This window comes from Schistocerca gregaria, chromosome 4 (genome assembly GCF_023897955.1).
Source record: "Schistocerca gregaria isolate iqSchGreg1 chromosome 4, iqSchGreg1.2, whole genome shotgun sequence".
In the NCBI taxonomy this organism is placed as follows: domain Eukaryota; kingdom Metazoa; phylum Arthropoda; class Insecta; order Orthoptera; family Acrididae; genus Schistocerca; species Schistocerca gregaria.
In genome coordinates this window covers 29,228,397-29,248,645 of record NC_064923.1, presented here as the reverse complement: position 1 = coordinate 29,248,645, position 20,249 = coordinate 29,228,397, and the positions used below count along the sequence as shown (strand labels likewise).

At 40.0% G+C, this 20,249-nt stretch overlaps 1 protein-coding gene across 4 annotated transcripts in view; it reads right to left on the bottom strand.

The window, feature by feature from the left end:
- Positions 1 to 19,917, bottom strand: part of LOC126267965 (testis-specific serine/threonine-protein kinase 3) — a 176,776-nt gene extending 156,859 nt beyond the window's left edge. For 2 of the 4 annotated variants that reach the window (XM_049973307.1, XM_049973306.1), the window contains exon 1: positions 19,745 to 19,887. The gene's annotated coding sequence lies outside the window, so the exon portion shown is untranslated. Of the gene's footprint in view, positions 1 to 19,744 lie in introns of all 4 variants that reach the window. The other 2 variants (XM_049973304.1, XM_049973308.1) reach the window with 2 other exon arrangements.
- Positions 19,918 to 20,249: the final 332 nt, after the last annotated feature.

Below are 20,249 nucleotides of genomic sequence, written 5' to 3'. Positions count from 1 at the left end.
CCTTCTTCTTGGATATTATTGAACTTAAAGGAACAGATGCAGAAACAGTAGAAGCAGAATTTCTAAAATGTCTCTTGAAGCATGGTATTTCTTCATATTAATGATTGGAGCTTGCAGTGATGGGGCTAGTGTGATATTAGGCACGAATTCAGGTGTTTTAGAACGACTTAAGAAGAAGTACAACAAACTATGCAAATGACACTGTTTGTGCCATTGATTTAGGGATTGCCAATGCATTCAAACAGGTTCCTGATCTGAATCATACAATTCTTTTTAACGAGCTGTATGCGTTGTATCACCAGTCTCCAAAGAACCGGCATGAACTGTCAGCTGTTGCACAAGGGTCAAGCGCAGAACGTAAGAAGATATCTAAAGTAATCTCAGTGCATTGGGTGGCTACAGGCTTTACAGCAGTGCAAGCAGTAGGGAAATCCTACCAGGCTCTGAATGCTCATTTCAATAGATGTTCGAATGACATGAATAGAAAACAATGTAAGGGAAGAGTTTGAGGAATTGCAAAAAACATTATCAAGCCCTAAGTTCGTGAGCAACATTGCTGTGTTTCCTAATGTTCTTGAAGAGATTAGTCTCCTCTCACAGTACCTCCAAAAGGACAGTGTTCATATTTCCTCATCATATATGGCAACTTCAAGGTCAATAACAACCACTGAACAACTGACGGAAATACCAGGTGCTTGCTTGAAGGAAGCAGAGAAAACTATTTCAGAAGGGTGCTTCAAAGATGCTCCATTGGTTCGCAGAAAAGAATCGAGCAGAATAACCACGCAAATTAAAGGAAACGGTTCTGACAGAACTTAAGCGACAATTTGAGGCAAAGGCTAATATCGAATGATAATGCAAGATTCAAATCCTTCATGGAAGAGGTAGATTTTTGGATGGTAAAAAAGTGCCCTATGATATTGTGAGTCCGTGGTTAGAAGGGGAAGAAAATCTAAGGAAAGTGTGTGACCATTTTCTTCTTTCTCATCCAAATCTACGAGACGGTTTCAGATATTATACAGACAACAGTGGTGAGAACATTTCTGAAAACGTGAAACTAGTTTTTATTTGCGTTGATACACTCCCTGTGAGCACATCGGACTGTGAAAGAGGCTTCAGCACAATGAACTTAGTTATGACAACACTGCCGAATTCGTTTGCCACGTCTCACCGTTAATGTTTGGTTCAATTGTGGAGCCTCTGCTACATCTCTGGAAACCCAAGGATTACATCAACGTATGGATCAAAGCTCATAGGCATGCTGAGAGCAATCTATGCAAGAAGGCTAATCTATATACGTAGCAGTCTGACTGATACTCCGGCGTACGGCATTTTCCTCAGGTGAGCCCACCCACTATTGTTGTTACGAATACAGCACTGGTTATGAGATACCATACGTGATGGAATACAGTATTGGATTTAAGAACTTGGAACAATAAAGTTTATTAATGGCAAAAGCAATCTTCATAAGGGATGTTTTTGATCAGTTTTGTGTGGGGGAATGCTGAAAACTGAAGCATCTCAAAACGCCGTTTATTTGCTAGCAAAAATATATACATACAAACGTTTACCTTATCCATTTTTTCCTACTCAGAAAATAACTTCATAAACAGGTTTTTTTTTTCTCTTTCAATAAAGCTGACTTTTTCACTGAACAAAAGATTATTTAATGAAAATTGTTTGTCAATTTATATTCTCTTTTACTCACAATGTTGGCATCAGTTCCGTTACGTTATTGTGAGGGCCAGTTCACATTGGACGGTAATTCACGTCTCGTCAAAACATTCTGCAACGCCTTTCAAACGGCGAAATCCACACTGGCCGTCCCCTCACATCACCTCATGTTACAGTACTGTCAAGGCACATCGAAAAGAAAGTTTTGACAGCTAACATCATCTGCCCAAGGTTCATTATTTATTTACCTATTTACTTATTTATTTATTATTAGTCCTGAAGATCACATATTTTGTACAGTAAAGCACATCAGGATATAGGACAGGACAACTAAAATTTATGGAAGGATGGTGTATGTGACAGGAGGTTGTGGGGGTTCATACATCACAAAGCAGAATACATATAAGAGGTGTAGACAAAAACACGAAGGTATGAGATACAATGTGGCCCCCAAGCTCATTTCTTCCCAATACAGGGCCATACACAGATCTCCATTTTTCGTTTCATCGTGGTTTTCATGGTACACCTTGGGATGATGGTGCTGTGACGTGAAAGTGCTGTGTCAGCCAGGGTGAATTGGCTTAAAGCTCAAACCATTTTTCACTGTCAGATGCCTGGTGTCACTTATCAAGAAAACTCGACAGAAAAAATATCCAAGTTGTAAATCAACATTTGCAATTTGTCTTGAAAACAAAGCATAGTAATAAAATAAAGACTAAGAGGATGAAAAAGTGCGAAGTTCACTTCCGTAACATGAATGAGTGGGGGCGAAAATGGGATAATATCCGATGTTAATATACGATAGTTTCCCACACCACCATCAACGTCAAAACTTTCTTTCTGAGAATCCTTGAATGTGCCGTCCCTTTCCATTCCTTTCTTGCCCATTCAGTACCGTTGACGGCCTGTGTCAATATCGCCATTCGAAATACTCGTACATTGTCGATTATTCTGACGTGACGTTTCGCCTAGCTCTGTTCCGTCAAGTGTGAATCGCCCTTAATTCGCAATGTTCTATTCACATTAATCACTTCACGGATCGGGTAGAAGCACTCTGCTGTTTCCACAATACATATATTCCAGCAAAACATTAAAACAAACCAGAATGTCAGAGGTTTCACCAGCGTTGAGAGACTAGGTTGACAATCTCATGTTAATGCGTAATAATTCGATGACTAGATCAGCAATTTAGCATTAGAATGGAATGGCCTACCTGGTTTGTCACTCGAAAACGTATTATCTATTCCAGAATTATTTAGGATTTTGGGTGAACAGAAACAGGGTGAAAGAAAAAAGGAATGTGTTAAATATTTGCCTTCAAGCAAGTACATGAGCAAAAGTTTAAGGAAGGTTTGAAATCACACTTAAAGTTTGTTGTAAGTCACAAAATGTTCTCATAACGAAACACTGGAGAAATAGAAACTGGGTAATTTGCGCTCCATTTTAAGCAAAAGTTAGTTTTTCACGTATCTAAATGTTTATGACCACATATTTTCTGAAATATGCATCGTACAGTGGTATAATTTTGCAGCTACATTCAGTGACACATGTAGACATTGTTGGCAAAGCGTGTTTACCAATTAAGTTAGTACTGAAGAAGTAATAAACTACCACGTTTGTGTCACTCGCCGTCCAAGGCTGGATAGATTGCGTCAAAAATTACAAGTGTTATATAGACAAATAATATGTAACAATACAGATATTACTGTATACTCTTATAAATATTTTATTGTAGATGCGAGGGTTGGAACTTAAATAGTGGCAACTACTTATTCACAACCGATACAAAAGAGTTACATGTTTGCACAGAGCCTGCTCTGTTGATGGTGCGAATGGGGCGGTCTAATGTTATGGTGATTCTCGTATACGGCTGTGATGGTGTTATCGTAACGCATTACGTACCTCCACGGCAGACCGTGAATGCACAGTATTACTGTTCATTTTTGGAGCATCACCTGAGACCAGCTTTACGAAAGAAGCGGCGACACTTTCTGCGCAATCCACCCATCACTTTGCACGACAATGCGCGGGCGCATACAGCGAAAGCTGTGGCTGCTCTGTTCGTTCGATGGGACTGGGAAATACTGTACCATCCACCATTCTCCTCGGACTTAAGTCCTTGTGACTTTGATTTGATCCCGAAGGTGAAGGAACCACTTCGTGGCATTCGCTTCAGAACTGTTCCAGAGATTCTACAGGCAGTAGACCGCTCCATTCCCACCATCAATAGAACAGGCTCTGCTAACGGTATACTACGCCTTCCACATCGCTGGCAACGGGTTCTACACAACGCTGGTGACTACTTTGAAAGACAGTAACAGGTTCAAACATGTATCTCTTTTGTATCGGTTGTGAATAAATAGTTGCCACTATTTAAGTTCCAACCCTCGTATACTGAATCTGCTATTGACGTTTGCGTTCTCTGGACGACCTGAAAATAACAGTTTTGATTTCCTCAACCAGATAGCCAACGACATAGCGATACAAAAGGTTACGGTTCAAATGCAAGTAGGAAACAATTCAACGAAATTAAAAAAAATTGTGCAGTGACACAAATTTTTCAACTAAACAAAAACACGCCGTTACTGTGATATACGCACCAGACGCAAATAGCAAATAATCGAATGAAACTGAAATAAAGCAAATGTTACGATTTATATAGTCCAAACAATCTTGCAGACGTCACACATGAAAATTTTGCAAAAACTTCAGAGGCAGCTTTCCAAGAAGTACATGGGAAAAGCAAAAGAAACGTACATTTTGAAAATGAAGCAAAAACGTTTGAGAGTACTGAAGGGAAAAAATGTGTTGTGACTGTAGCTCAAGGACACAAACATTTGTACAAGAGTGCACTACTAAGAACCTATTAGAATGTAGGCTCATTACCTCAGAATTATGTTACATATGGAAATGTCAGATCTAAATGGAGGATCAAAAACAATAGTTGATATAAGAGAATGACCCATATTCCTGTGAAATAAGAGCAACCAACTTTAAAGGGATCACAAACTGCACAAAATGTCACTCCCATAGTCATAAGCAGTGTCCATGTACAATGTCTTAGAATTCAATTGTGCGTGTTATCATTCTCTACAGAAGATGTGAAGTCAGATAACTGTATCTGTGTGAACATTAGTTATCAGCACAAGAAGTTGAGAACCACAACTGCATTGAATACCTAAATCTGGTACGTGCTTGGTATAGAACAACTGATTCCTTTGCTGGTTATCTACCACACCAATGTTACAGAAATTGACTTCTATTTGGACCTAGATTTAGAATTGGCTTCTTCGGAATTATTAGATCGTAATGTAATTGTCGTATCAGTACTCAATTTTCCAAATGGCAACTTCGAAAATTTTCTCATACAAATGCAATCTCGCCTGTGCTACTTATTGCGCTTCGAATCAGAAATTGCATTGTTTGGTGGTTTCAGTGATCACTTTGGTAAAGATAGTACTACGGAGAGAGAATTTATGAACCTTATGAAGGAAACTATTTACTAAGCAGAGGCGATGCCTGCCTTGACACAGTGATTACAAATCTAAATTCTTGGGACTATGCCGGCCGGAGTGGCCAAGCGGTTCTAGGCGGTTCAGTCTGGAATCGCGCGACCGTTGCGGTCGCAAGTTCGAACCCTGCCTCTGGCATGGATGTGTGTGATATCCTTAGGTTAGTTAGGTTTAAGTAGTTCTAAGTTCTAGAGGACTGATGACCTCATCTGTTAAGTACCATAGTGCTCAAAGCCATTTGAACCATTTGAATTTGGAACTATGAGATGACTTCAGTTGACCCAATGCTGTCTGACCAGGATCACTGGTCATGGAAATGTATACATATGTTTCCTGGAATTCTAATTAGATCATAAAGGGACATAATCAAGTAAACATAAGGTGCTTTTCAGACAGCACTGTCTGCAGTAGAGTAGCTGCCTGGATTAAAGGAAATGGCATTTAAAGAGTTATTTCAGACCATCACAACCAAATTTCACTATTCTGCAGACCAGAAAATGTACTGTGAACATATCACTGCACAGGAAAAAGTATACTAGTGAACTGAAAAAATAAAAATTCATTGTGCTGCTACTACATGATCACTTCAAAACAGCGACAGATTCCAGTGCAAGGGAAATGTTTTACAGCGAATATTTACTGGAAAAAATACTTTTTAGAAACGATGTAGAAGAAGCCAAAGAGAAAAGCAATTACCTTTGTTACTTCATATCTCCTGAACTATGAGTCATACAATGGTATAATTTTTCAGATACATTTAGTGGTACATGAGGATACTGTGCGAACAGAGTTAGCAGTAAAGAAGTGTGGTATGCGCACTGTAAGACCTTCGGTACACACACCATCAGATTATTTGACTTGTCACTCTAATGAAGTAGGCGAGTGTCAGCAATATGTCTCGTGGTCTTATTGTGGCGTGTTTATCTTCTGCCGTTAGGTCAGACGATAGAAATGCCACTTGCACGCTTAGAGTAGCAAATTGACAGTGACCAACTTTAAACAGAACTTCATTAATTTTCACACACATTTATTAAAATAATAAAAAGCATAGACATTACATAACTTGATTCTGGATGCTGTTTATGATTGACAATCTGTAGTTCCTTTGGTCTTGGTACGTTAATCTTATTCTCACATATCTCTGTTACTTGACAAAGTGTCTATACATTTCTCTTCATGGCTATGTACAGGAATACGATAATCTTATTAGGTGCAGACTGAAACTTGACTATAGACTGGTACAGACAAATGCAGACTAGTACAGACTGGTGCAGACAAATGCAGACTCGTACAGACTAATGCAGACTGACTAATCGGAGGTCTGTACACTCATCATAATACTTTTTTCCTGTCATTATTTCGTGGTGGGGAGGGGGTGTCAATGAGAAAAAGTTTCAGAAAGATTTGAAATTATGTCTAAGATTAGTTTGAAGTCGCTAATATGTGCTCTCATTCTCAAATAGTGGATGAATAATGTCCAAGCATTTGCGTGCCATCAGTTCTGTTGACTGAGACAAATACAGAGTTTCCGACTTTAAACCTTGCCTTCTTGTGTTGAATTTTTAACGTAAGATTATACCTGTTATTAAGTATATTGTGGCGGAATTTTTAAGTTTGGGCAATAATTACACGAAATACTGAAAACAATTTTTGTATCTGATGATGGTATCTGTTCTTTCAGACATATCCGAAAGAACAGATACCATCGGTGACCATGCAGCTCGTTAGAATGAAATTAATACAATTAAATGAATACCCTTAGCTGCATACAGGCGTTGATATACGTCAACAGGGACAGTTGAAAATTTGTGCCCTGACCGGGACTCGAACCCGGGATCTCCTGCTTACATGGCAGACGCTCTATCAATCTGAGCCACCAAGGACATAGAGGATAACGTGACTGCAGGGACTTATCTCTGGCACGCCTCCCGTGATACCCACATTCCCAACTTATTGTCCCGCACTATATTCGTAGTGCCTCTGCCCATTACACTCATTGCTCGCGACTTTACCGATTCCCGTAAGAGTTAACGCTTACCGGCCATTTGGCCATCTTCTGTGCAGATGCACATACATTGCCCGAACTCTTATGGGAATCAATAAAGCCGCAAGTAATGAGTGTAATGGGCAGGGGCACTACGAATATAGTGCAGGACAATAATTTGGGAATGTGGGTCTCATGGGAGGCGTGCCAGAGATAAGTCCCTGCAGTTGCACTATCCTCTGTAACCTCGGTGGCTCAGATGGAGCCGTCATGGTGGCTCAGTGTGTTCAGTCAGAGAGCAGGCTGGTCTCTGTAATAAAAAAAACTGAAGTGATCAACAACGAACTTCAACGGATGTCATGTGACGATGAAACACAACGAACAACAAGGAACAAACTGGAAAGAAAGATGGATAGATCCTCTGCCATGTAGGCAGGAGATCCCGGGTTTGAGTCCCGGTCGGGTCATACATTTTCAACTGCCCCCGTTGACGTATATCAACGCCTGTATGCAACTAAGGGCATTCATTTAATTGCATTGATTTCATTGTAAAATCAAACGTTTTGTCAAACCTAATTATTATTGCCAAATATTTGATCATGTGCTGTTCGACGTATCTGTCGGGTATCGGTCGTGTTTGACGAGTTTGTGAGGTATTGTGATTCACGATAAGTTTTGGCAGAAGTTGCCTGTGTCATGTTCCGCAGCAAACGTATAATGAAAAATTGTTTTATTACGATTTACCTCACTGTATGGCGAGTTTCCACAACTATGGAAACTACGATCAAGTATGAAAACAGAATACCACTGACCGTTACCAAACTGGCAGAGGAATCGCATCTTTCCCAGCCATATATTACATATGAAGAAGTTATGAACAAAATACAAACATCAAAAAAAGTTTTGCATCACCTCAGTTCAGAGAGTTCCGGAACCTGTACAGAAAATTGGAATAGAGATAAACATAAACATTAATTCCGCCCTTTTTATTGCTCATGAAAACTAGATATTGCATGTTGTACCAACGTACAGCGAGACCTCCAGAGGTGGTGGTCCAGATTGCTGTACACATCCAGTAGCTCTAATACCCAGTAGTACGTCCTCTTGCATTATTGCATGCCTGTATTCGTTGTAGCATACTCTCCACAAGTTCATCCAGACACTGTTGGTCAACACTGTCCCACTCTTCAACGGCGATTCAGCGAAGATCCCTCAGAGTGGTTGGTGGGTCACGTCGTCCATAAACAGCCCTTTTCAGTCTATCCCTGTCATGTTCCATAACGTTCGCGTCTGGAAAACATGCTGGCCACTCTAGTCGAGCGATGTCGTTATTATGAAGGAAATCATTTACAAGATGTGCACGAAAGGGGGGGGGGGGCGCGAATTGTCGTCCATGAAGAGAAATGCGTTGCCGATATCCGATATGCTGCCGATATGGTTGCACTATCGGTCTGAGGATGGCATTCACATAGCGTACAGCCGTAACGGCGCCTTCCATGACCACCAGCGGCGTACGTCGGCCCCATATAATACCACCCCAAAACAACAGGGAACCTCCACCTTGTTGCACTCGCTCGAAGGTGTATATAAGGCGTTCAGCCTGACCGGGTTGCTCCAAACACGTCTCCGACGATTGTCTGGTTGAAGGCGTACTCGACACTCATCGGTGAAGAGAACATGATGCCAATCCTGAGCGGTCCGTTCGGCATCTGGACCGCGCTGCATGGTGTCGGGAGTGAAGCTGCGCATCATGAAGCCTATTGCGCACAGTTTGAGTCGTAACACGACGTCCTGTGGCTGCACGGAAAGCATTATTCAAAATGGTAACGTTGCTGTCAGGGTTCCACCGGGCCATAATCTGTAGGTAGTAGAAACGGGCAAAGTCGTTCATCCTTGGGAACTAGTTCGCTGGTGATCGCTCTTTTTAGGGAACCGTTCATTTTTACTCGTTAACCGTTCATTGTGATTGGTGTATGATTTTCATGAAAAACTGAAAATTAATAGCACAGATGCCTGAAGATGGAAGGCGCCAAGAGGGGGCTCTTGCCTCCCCCCATGGGGTACAGAGTTTTTATTCATAACAGAATTCTCACACACATGTAATTTTCGTGGCTCTGCAATACATCTCATTTAGCCAACTGTAGCGTTAAGTGTCTGATCGCAGTGAAATAATATAAGGTGGCGCACGAAAAACTGGCCCCGAGTACAAACTGCTCGCCAATTACGCGCAATTTGTTGACCGCTACGAGCAGAATAGATAAACATATAATTACGCAGTGAAGAAATAACAAATAAGCTAATGCAAATAACTTCGAAACAACAGATGACGATTGGTAAGCGACAATGAGCAGCCTAGTGCTCGGAGCCGATTTTTCGTGCGCCACCCTGTACCACAAAAATAATATCGTAGGAGTTATCACACACTCTTTACAAAATATGACACCATACACTTGATTACGAAGCGCGGGCTTCATTCGGCTGTAAGTAGGTCTGCCTTCCATAACAATGAACATGCTGTTTTATCGTGGATCAAAAAAGATGGAAAATGGCAACTCTTGTGCGCCGTGCCGACGTCCTTTGAATGTGTAATAACCAAAAAAATCTTTCCTTTTTACAAGTATTTCTTCTGCTGTTTATCGAAATAGTGAAGTAAGCTGGTACGCCATTTTGTTACCTGAAAAGATGTATGTATTACATGCCACGTAACTTTTATATAATTTTTGTAATCATAAAATACATTTTAATTACCGGTCGTGAACGCTGAATAGAATACGAAAGTTAAAAAAAAGTTTTGAAACAGATCTATAAAGGACGCGTGAAGCGAACGAAACGAACAACTCGATACTGAACTAACTATGAGCAGTCGGCAGTGGAACTGCAACGAGTGGCCACGCGAAAGACGAGTACGGCGGAGCGAGACCGAGACAGGCGGGAAAGGGGCCGACGCTGGAACGAGACCGGCCGACATGCCATTCGGGAACGAGACCGACCGTTTCCCGTTCACGGGAACTGTAATTAGAGAGCCGCGACCGATGTGAACCATGAAAGACCATTCCTTAGAATTCTTTCCTCGCTCATTCCGTTCATCTTGAAGAACGGTTTCTTTGGACCCGTTAGCTCACGAACGGCCCATCTCTAATAGGTAGCGGTCATCCACTGCAGTAGCAGCCCTTGGGCGGCCTGAGCGAGGCATGTCATCGACAGTTCCTGTCTCTCTGCACCTCCTCTATGCCCGAACAACATCGCTTTGGTTCACTCCGAGACGCCTGGACACTCCCCTTGTTGAGAGCCCTTTCTGGCACAAAGTAGCAATGCGGACGCGATCGAACCGAGGTATTGACCGTCTAGGCATAGCTGAACTACAGACAACACGAGCCGTGTACCTCCATCCTGCTGGAATGACTGGAACTGATCGGCTGTCGAACGCCCTCCATCTAATAGGCGCTGCTGACGTATGCTTGTTTACATGTTTGGGTGGGTTTAGTGACACTTCTGAACAGTCAAAGGGACGGTGTCATACAATATCCACAGTCATCGTCTATCTTCGGGAGTTCTGGGAACCGGGGTGATGCAAAACTTTTTTTGATGTGTGTATTTTACGCATACACTAACACGCAAGAGGAAGTGGAATGAAATAAAAGAAATCGAAGTTCTCCGGTTCTTCACTGCGCGGTGTGGACTATATGTTCCCAAGTTGTGGTATTTTAATGAACTGTCATTAGAGGATCAAGTAGAAGAGAATGTACCGGGTGATCAAAAAGTCAGTATACATTTGAAAACTTAATAAACCACGGAATAATGTAGATAAGGGTAAAAATTGACACACATGCTTGGTATGACATTGGGGTTTTATTAGGACCAAAAAAAAAGTATTGCTAGACGCGTGAAAGATCTCTTGCGCGCGTCGTGTGGTGCTGATAGTGTGCTCAGCCGCCACTTTCGTCATGCTTGGCCTCCCAGATTCCCAGACCTCAGTCTGTGCGATTCATGACATTGGGGTTACCTGTATCGTGTATCGTGATCGACCGACATCTCTGGGGATGCTGAAAGACAACATCCGACGCCAATGCCTCACCATAACTCCGGACATGCTTTACAGTGCTGTTCACAACATTATTCCTCGACTACAGCTATCGTTGAGGAATGATGGTGGACATATTGAGCATTTCCTGTAAAGAACATCTGTAGTTTGTCTTACATTGTTATGCTGTTCTGATAAGATGAAGCGCCATCTGTCGCACATTTTTTGAACTTATGTACTTTTTTGGTTCTAATAAAACCGCAAGTCATTCCAAACATGTGTGTCAATTTGTACCTCTCTATCTACGTGGTTCCGTGATTTATTCAGTTTTCAAATTTATACTGACTTTTTGATCACCCGGTATTTTCGCATACTTGTGTCTTCTTTTTCAATGTGAGGGCGAAGTATCACTAAATAAGTTAATAAACATTTCAATGTCCATGAGCAGTAAGTTGATGTACTCATCAGGTTCTGAGTGTAACATTTCCATTAATTGGTTTTCAGCTGTATATTGCTCTCACTGTAAATTATTCCCTGGACCAGCATCTCGTTTACTTCTTTAAACACAGTGCCAGGGTCAATGTTGTCATGGTCTTCAATCGGATTAATACAGCTCTCCATGCTACTAGAAATGCTTTATCTGCATTTGTAGCCATTCCCACTAATGCTAAAATACAACACATACGTAAAGGATAAGATTTCATGGTATTTGTACAGGCTTGTTTTGATACATCCGTGGCTGGATAAGAGCGAACTTGACAGAAAATTTTGCTCTTTTAGGAAAGCCTTAACAAGTTTTTAAAAGTTTCATTGTCCATTCAAAAACGTTGTAATCAATGGGTTCCGAGCAGCAGCGGCTCGTGAGTATACTGGGCGTTTGCAATTTTTTAGATTCAGATAAGTTTGAGAGAGTGAAATTAATAGCATCCACTGTATAACACTTATTCTTATCAGCACATTTATACGACTACAGCCACTGCCAATAACATCATTAATAATAATAATAAACCCCGTGGAGTACCGGGAAAAGAATAGGCCTCTGGTATGTTCTGCCAGTCGTAAAAGGCGACGAAAAGAACAAACCACTAATAGGGCTAACCCCCTTTTAGTGTGATTAGTTGGTTCAGGACAGAACTAATGACGCCTCGGACAAGCGCTGTCATGGTCAGGGCCGATGCTTGAACCCTATGCCCGTTCACAATGGCAACGACACTGATGGCCACACGGAAAACGATTTAAATCCAAATAGAGATGTTTTGCAGGACATGTTTCCTGCAACCACTCTAGAAGGAAAACAAAGACAGAGGATGAGATGGTCAGATGAAGTTAACCGACACCTCATGTTCTGTTATTACCAAGCAACAAACGTAGGAACCAACACAACTGGACACAGATCCAAAGCAGACACAACATTTATAACCAGATACCCAGAATTAAAATTTTTAACAGAACAACGACTAGCTGATCAGATCTGTGTAACAATAAAAAATAACAGGATACCCTAGTCAGAATTAGAAAACATCAAACAACAAGTACAACAAATACTGGAACAAAATAATGTGCAATCAGAAGAAGCAGTATTGGACTCAAACACCCCAGACCAAACAAACAAAGAACAACACGCATCAATTAAACAATGAGAGGAAAATGAAATCTTAAGACAACCACCAGAACAAGCACAAATAGAACACGAAGTGACACACATGTTAGATATAGAAGAAAAATTTCAGCTGACATATATAGAATACAAAAACACAAATACAGACATTGGACCATTCTTGCATAGACCGCCAAATAACCCACAAGTCGAAACAACAATAACTATCAATACAACCTTACACAATAAAATAAATGAAAATACAACTATGGAAGAGTTACAACTACTGGTTTATATAGGAGCACTCACTACACTAAATATACACACTAGGCAGAGATCAGAACCAACCAACACACAGAAGAAACCCACAAAATCAACATGGCAACACAGGCTACAGATCAGAATAGAAAAACTGAGAAAAAAAATTGGACAGCTAACACAATTTTTAAGAAATGAAATATCAGACAAAAAACTAAAAAGGTTAGGTAAAATCTCACAACAAGAAGTGATAGAGCAAATTACATGAAAAGAAGCAGAAATTACAAGGATTGGCCAAATGACTTAGAAGATACAAAAAAAGTGAAAATAGAAGGAAACAAAACCAAACATTCAACACAAACCAAAAGAAATTTTACCAGACAATAGATAACACACACATTAAAATAGACACTCCAGTAAACATAATAGACATGGAACACTTCTGGAGCAACATATGGTCAAACCCGGTACAACATAACAGACATGCACAGTGGATACAAGCAGAAACAGACACATACGAGATGATACCACAAATGCCTGAAGTGATAATTTTGCAACATGAAGTCACCCAAGCAATTAATTCTATGCACAATAAAATAGCAAATTTCTGGCTAAAGAAGTTTACCTCAACACATTCACATCTAACTAAATTATTTAACAGTTATATTGCAGACCCATACACAGTTCCTGATACACTTACACAAAGAATAACTTATATGAAACCTTAAGATCAAGCAGACAAAGCAAACCCAGCAAAATGTCGCCCCATAACATGCCTACCAACAATATACAAAATATTAACTTCAATCATAACACAGAAGTTAATGACACATACAACACAGAACAAAATTATAAATGAAGACCAAAAAGGGTGCTGCAGAGGAGCCCGAGGATGTAAAGAGCAACTGATAATAGATGGAGAGGTGACATATCAAGCTAAAACTAAACAAAGGTCGCTACACTACGCACACATTGATTACCGAAAAGCTTTTGATAGTGTATCCCACTCATGGTTACTACAAATATTGGAAATATACAAAGTAGATCGTAAACTGATACAGTTCCTAAACATAGTAATGAAAAATTTGAAAACCACACTTAATATCCAAACAAATTCAAATAATATCACATCACAGCCAATACACATTAAGTGTAGAATATACCAAGGAGACTCATTAAGTCCTTTCTGGTTCTGCCTTGCTCTGAACCCACTATCCATCATGCTAAATAATACAAATTACGGATATAATATTACTGGAACACACCAACACAAAATCACAAATTTGCTATACATGGATGATCTAAAACTACTGGCAGCAACAAATCAACAACTCAACCAATTACTAAAGATAACGGAAGTATTCAGCAATGATATAAATATGGCTTTTGGAACAGACAAATGTAAGAAAAAAAGCACAGTCAAGGGAAAACACACTAAACAAGAAGATTACATATTGGATAACCACAGCGACTGCATAGAAGCAATGGAAAAAACAGATGCCTATAAATATCTAGGATACAGACAAAAATAGGAATAGATAATACAAATATTGAAGAACTAAAAGAAAAAATATAGACAAAGAGTAACAAACATACTGAAAACAGAATTGACAGCAAGAAACAAGACAAAAGCTATAAATACTTATGCTATACCAATATTGACCTACTCATTTGAAGTAGTGAAATGGAGTAACGCAGACCTAGAAGCACTCAATACACATACACAATCGTAATGTCACAAATATAGAGTACATCACATACATTCATCAACAGAAAGATTCACATTAAGCAGAAAGGAAGGAGGAAGGGGATTTAACGTCATAAAAAAACCTACATTATGGACAGGTAGGCAATTAAAAATTCTTTACAGAACGAGCAGAAACTAGCAAAATACACAAAGCAATAACTCATATAAATACATCGGCTACACCATTGCAATTTCATAACCACTTCTACAACCCTTTAGATCATATAACATCAACAGATACGAAAAAAGTAAATTGGAAAAAGAAAACACTACATGACAATCAACTGTATCATCTAACACAGCCACACATCGATCAAGACGCATCCAACACATAGCTAAGAAAAGGCAATATATACAGTGAGACGGAAGGATTCATGATTGCAATAAAGGGTCAAACAATAAACACCAGATATTACAGCAAGCATATTATTAAAGATCCCAATACCACAACAGATAAATGCAGACTTTGCAAACAACAAATAGAAACAGTAGGTCATATCACAAGCGTATGTACAATACTAGTAAATACAGAATACACAAGACGACATGACAATGCAGCAAAAATAATACATTAACAACTTGCCATACAACATAAACTAATAAAACAACACATTCCCACACACAAGTATGCATCACAAAATGTACTGGAGAATGATGACTACAAATTATACTAGAACAGAACCATTATAACAGATAAAACAACACCACATAACAAACCTGACATCATGCTCACCAATAAATAGAGGAATTTAACACAACTAATCAAAATATCCATACCCAATATAACAAATATACAGAAGAAAACAGGAGAAAAAATTGAAAAATGCATCCAACTAGCTGAGGAAGTCAAGGACATGTGGCATCAGGATAAAGCTGACATTATACCAATTATACAATCAACTACAGGAGTCATACCACACAATATCCACCAGTACATCAACGCAATACAGCTACATCCAAACGTATATATACTATACCAATTATACAATCAACTACAGGAGTCATATCACACAATATCCACCAGTACATCAACGCAATACAGCTACATCCAAACGTATATATACAACTACAGAAATGTGAAATTATTGATACATGCTCAATTACCCGAAAGTTCCTAAATGCAATCTAACATATACTGTACAGTTAAAAGGAAGTCACGCTTGATCAAGGTCAGCGTCACTTTCCATTTCTAACCAGACATAACGTCTGGGAAAGGGAAGAAATAATAATAATAATAATAATAATAATAATAATAATAATAATAATAATATGCATAACTTATTTGACAAGCGAAGGTATTGTTTTGTGGAATTTTGTTATTTTGTACATCATTAAGTACAGTTTAGAGCAAAAACGAGACAATGTGTAAGCTTTCGCAACTCTCCATTTGGCATTTTTGTGTAAGTGGTAGTTTTCGTGCTTTTCCATTTTTTCGGAGAAATGTACAAGATTCCTAAGAGATTCTTGTTAAATGTTCACTTGTTGTCACGCGTATCTGATATCGTCACTCTCTCAAAATCGTTCTCGTAGGCCCTATATCCTTTGCGGCTAACGTTTCCTGGTAGTTTACGTTTCTGTCCCCAAAATGAGATTCTCAGTGTGCAGCAGTGTGTGCGCTGACTTGAAACTTCGAGGCAAATTAAAGCTGTGTGCCGGACTGAGACTCGAACTCGAGACCTTTGCCTTTAGCAGGCAAGTGCTCTAGCAACTGAGCTACTGAAGTCCGACTTACGACCCGTCCTCTCAGCTTTACTTTTCTGTTAGCATTTAAAACAGATTCAACGTAGTTAATGTTTACACTGCGCACGAAAGCCGATTCCAGCCCAGTAAACAACCAACTCTAAACGCCAAGTGCTGTTTGTGGAAATGATTAAACTCAAGCCACTTGGCTAGAATACAAATGAGGCGCACCCATAAGACCGCCGTAAATCCCACATTTCAGTGAATATCAGAGAAACCAGTGCTACAACTCTTTGTGAATTTTCATATACGCAATGTGGGCCTACAGACAAACCTGACTCGCCATAGAATCAACAGATTTCACGAGCATGAATAAATATTACAGTCTCACAATCGACGGTCATGTGTTTTAGGTCCTTATGATTCTCAGCGTCTTCAATGGTTTACTATATGATAAACTTCATAACTTAATATACCATCACTCATTCAGAAATTCACAAAATAGGTTTACTGTAAGTACAACTTTAACAAATACTAACGTCCAATCTAATTTCGGTACAGTATATAGTGAGCGAATCAGCATATCCGTGGAGTGCGCTATCATATACCGAAGGAACGGGGATAAACGTCGGCCACAGTATCCCACCATCTGGCGGCACTGACGGAAACTTCTAGACGAGTGGCAAAGACTAGCTGTGACGTAGTGAATCGAGCATGTTGTTTACGACTCTGTATGTATTTGCCCGTAAGGCAATTACATCACGCGAGTTGCGCATGAGCGAAAGGTCATTACAATGTGCTCAATTGGAGGTGTGGTCGTGACTGTTGCCGAATTTCGCTGAGTCTAGAGGACAACTAGTGCGATAGATGTAAGTGCCGTTATCTTTCAGCATCTATCTCACGTTTTAACACCGTTCGAAGAAAAATAACGAATAAATCCGCAAGGTGCCGAAATGTTAACGTTCTCTTACAAAGCAGCCGCCACTGGTTCCGAGGGTAATATTTCCTTTGGCAGATTTTCATCTAAATTTTTCTTCTAAATCTTTCATTTTGAGCCATTCCCTGGAACACAGTCTTTTTTTCATGAAGCATAGTGCCACAGTCAATATCAGCACTGCCTAGTCTGTGTCTGAGATCGTTCTCACTACTGGGACTATAATAAGGCCCAGGTCATAGCAATCTATAAAAAAGGGTAGAAAATCGGATGCACACAATTACTGGCCAATTTCACTGACATCGATTTGTTGTAGAATCATGGAATATATTTTGTGTTCAGACATAATTATCTCTCTCGACTCTGAAAAGCTCATCTGCAGAAACCAGCACGGTTTTAGGAAACAGCGGTCATGCGAGACACAGCTGGCTCCCTTTGTGCATGATACACAACAGTCTCTGGATACCGGCTCCCAGGTTGATGCCGTATTTCTCGACTTTCGAAAGGCGTTCGACTCAGTTCCGCACTGTCGCTTGCTCCAAAAAGTGCGCGCTTATTGTCTATCCGATGACATAAGCGGTTGGATAGAATGTTTTCTAACAGACAGGGAGCATTATGTCGTCCTGAACGGGGTGACTTCAACAGACAAGCGAAACTTCAGGTGTGCCCCAGGGCAACATTATAGGTCCGCTGCTTTTTACGATTTACATTAACGATCCGGTTGATGGTATTGACCGCAGCATAAGACTATTTGCCGATGATGATGTAGTCTACATGAAAGTAGTATCACACGAAAGTTGTGAACAAATCAATGAGGATTTGCAGAAAATAAATGCGTGGTGTAATGACTGGCAGTCATGTCTCAATATTACTAAATGTAGCCTACTGCGTAAAACAAGGCGAAAATCCCCATTAATGTACGAGTACAAAATAAATGCCCAGTTTTGGAAGCGGTAACACCCGTCAAGTATCTGGGTGCGACTATTCGAAACGATCTCAAATGGAATGATCAGATTACACGAGTAATGGGCGAGGCAAACTCTAGATTGCGGTTTATTGGTAGAATCCTGAAGCGATGCAGTCCTTCAACAAAGGAAATAGCTTACAATACGTTAGTTCGTCCAAATGGTTCAAATGGCTCTAAGCACTATGGGACTTACATCTGAAGTCATCAGTCCCCTAGACTTAGAACTACTTAAACCTAACTAACCTAAGGACCTCACACACATCCATGCCCAAGGCAGGATTCTAACCTGCGACCATAGCAGCAGCGTGGTTGCGGACTGATGCGCCTAGAACCGCTCGGCCATAACGACCGGCTTAGCTCGTCCAGTCATAAAGAGTATTGTTCGTCTGTATGGGACCCTTCCCATTGGGGTCTGATTCAAGAGATTGAGAAGGTCCAAAGAAGAACGGCAAGATTCGTGACTGGAAAATTTATGCATCGCAAGAACGTTACAAATCTCAAAGTTTGAAGTGGGTTACACTTGCAGATAGACGACGCGCTAAACGGAAGGGGCTGCTCACTAAATTCCTAAATCCGATCTTCACCGAGGATGTAGAGCCTATACTACCACCAACTTTCAAATCGCGCAATGATCACCATTCAAAGATAAGGTACATTAGAGCTCGTACTGAGGCATTCATTCAGCCGTTTTAACCTCGCGCGATACGCGAGTGTAACAGAGGGGGGGATAATATGACTTTAGCGCGAGTTGTGCCCTCCGCCACACACCGCTTTTGATGGCTAGCGGAGTATGTATGTAGGCCTAGATGTAGAATGATGCTACAGTAGTAGGTAAAGGTATGACTCGTTTTACTGCTTGACTGATTGATTAGCGAGGTATTTAGGAAGCAATAATATTCTGTGCGTCATATTGTTTTATTTGTGGAGAATTAAACATAACAATAAATGGAATTTAATAGGCCGACATCAGCAGTAAACATTTGGTTTGTCACTAGCGTTCATCGAAAGAATATTAACTGCATTCCATCGACAAGTTATGTTAACATCACTTTTTTTTTGATGAATGTAGTATTTTACTAACACTTCCAGTATCGGGGGTAATTCAGAGGAACTGTTGTTTACAAGTTAGAAGCAAAGGTGTCTTTAGTGTAATCCACAATTCCTCTGTTATCCAGGATATGAAATATACACACATTAAGGAATTAACTGCTTTACGTGTTCAAGAAGAATCGGCTAGCATCTGCCTAAAAGTATGGACGCAGACGTAATGGGAAGTGAAGTGCGAAAATCTCCAAGATTTGCTACCGACACATCGTGTATTACATAGATGCGAAATGTTTGGCAGTATCACGAAAACATCCAATACTTACAGGAATAGGATATCAGACGGCAGATTTTGTAACCAGAAATTTTGTGTTGATCACAACTAACGATACTTCCAAAGATCACATTGCCACTTGAAGGGAAACGACAAGGAATATTAACGTCTGCAAGAAATTTATATACTATTGTCCCATTTGTTACTCGTGTTTTCTTTGATGTTCTGTTATTGATAACAAATGCAGTAACGGTTGACATTTTTCAGACGTTTCAATTGTATGTTCAGTCGATTTTAAGACTATACAAGGTCTTAAACTTAAACAAAATTTTGAAAAACGTAATGCTGTTGTAAATGGAACATTAATCGCACAAAATTATCATAGTTCATGTTGGAGTTGTGACAACCTAGATACGGCCTTAAACCATACGAATTATTAAGTCACTTGTACGCTTTTTAACTGTAATAAATTAGTTCACTAAACGTGTGCACTACATAGGCGAATCAATAATGGCATTGTTTACGCGTATTAAATACAGGAACTTGATTGAATGACA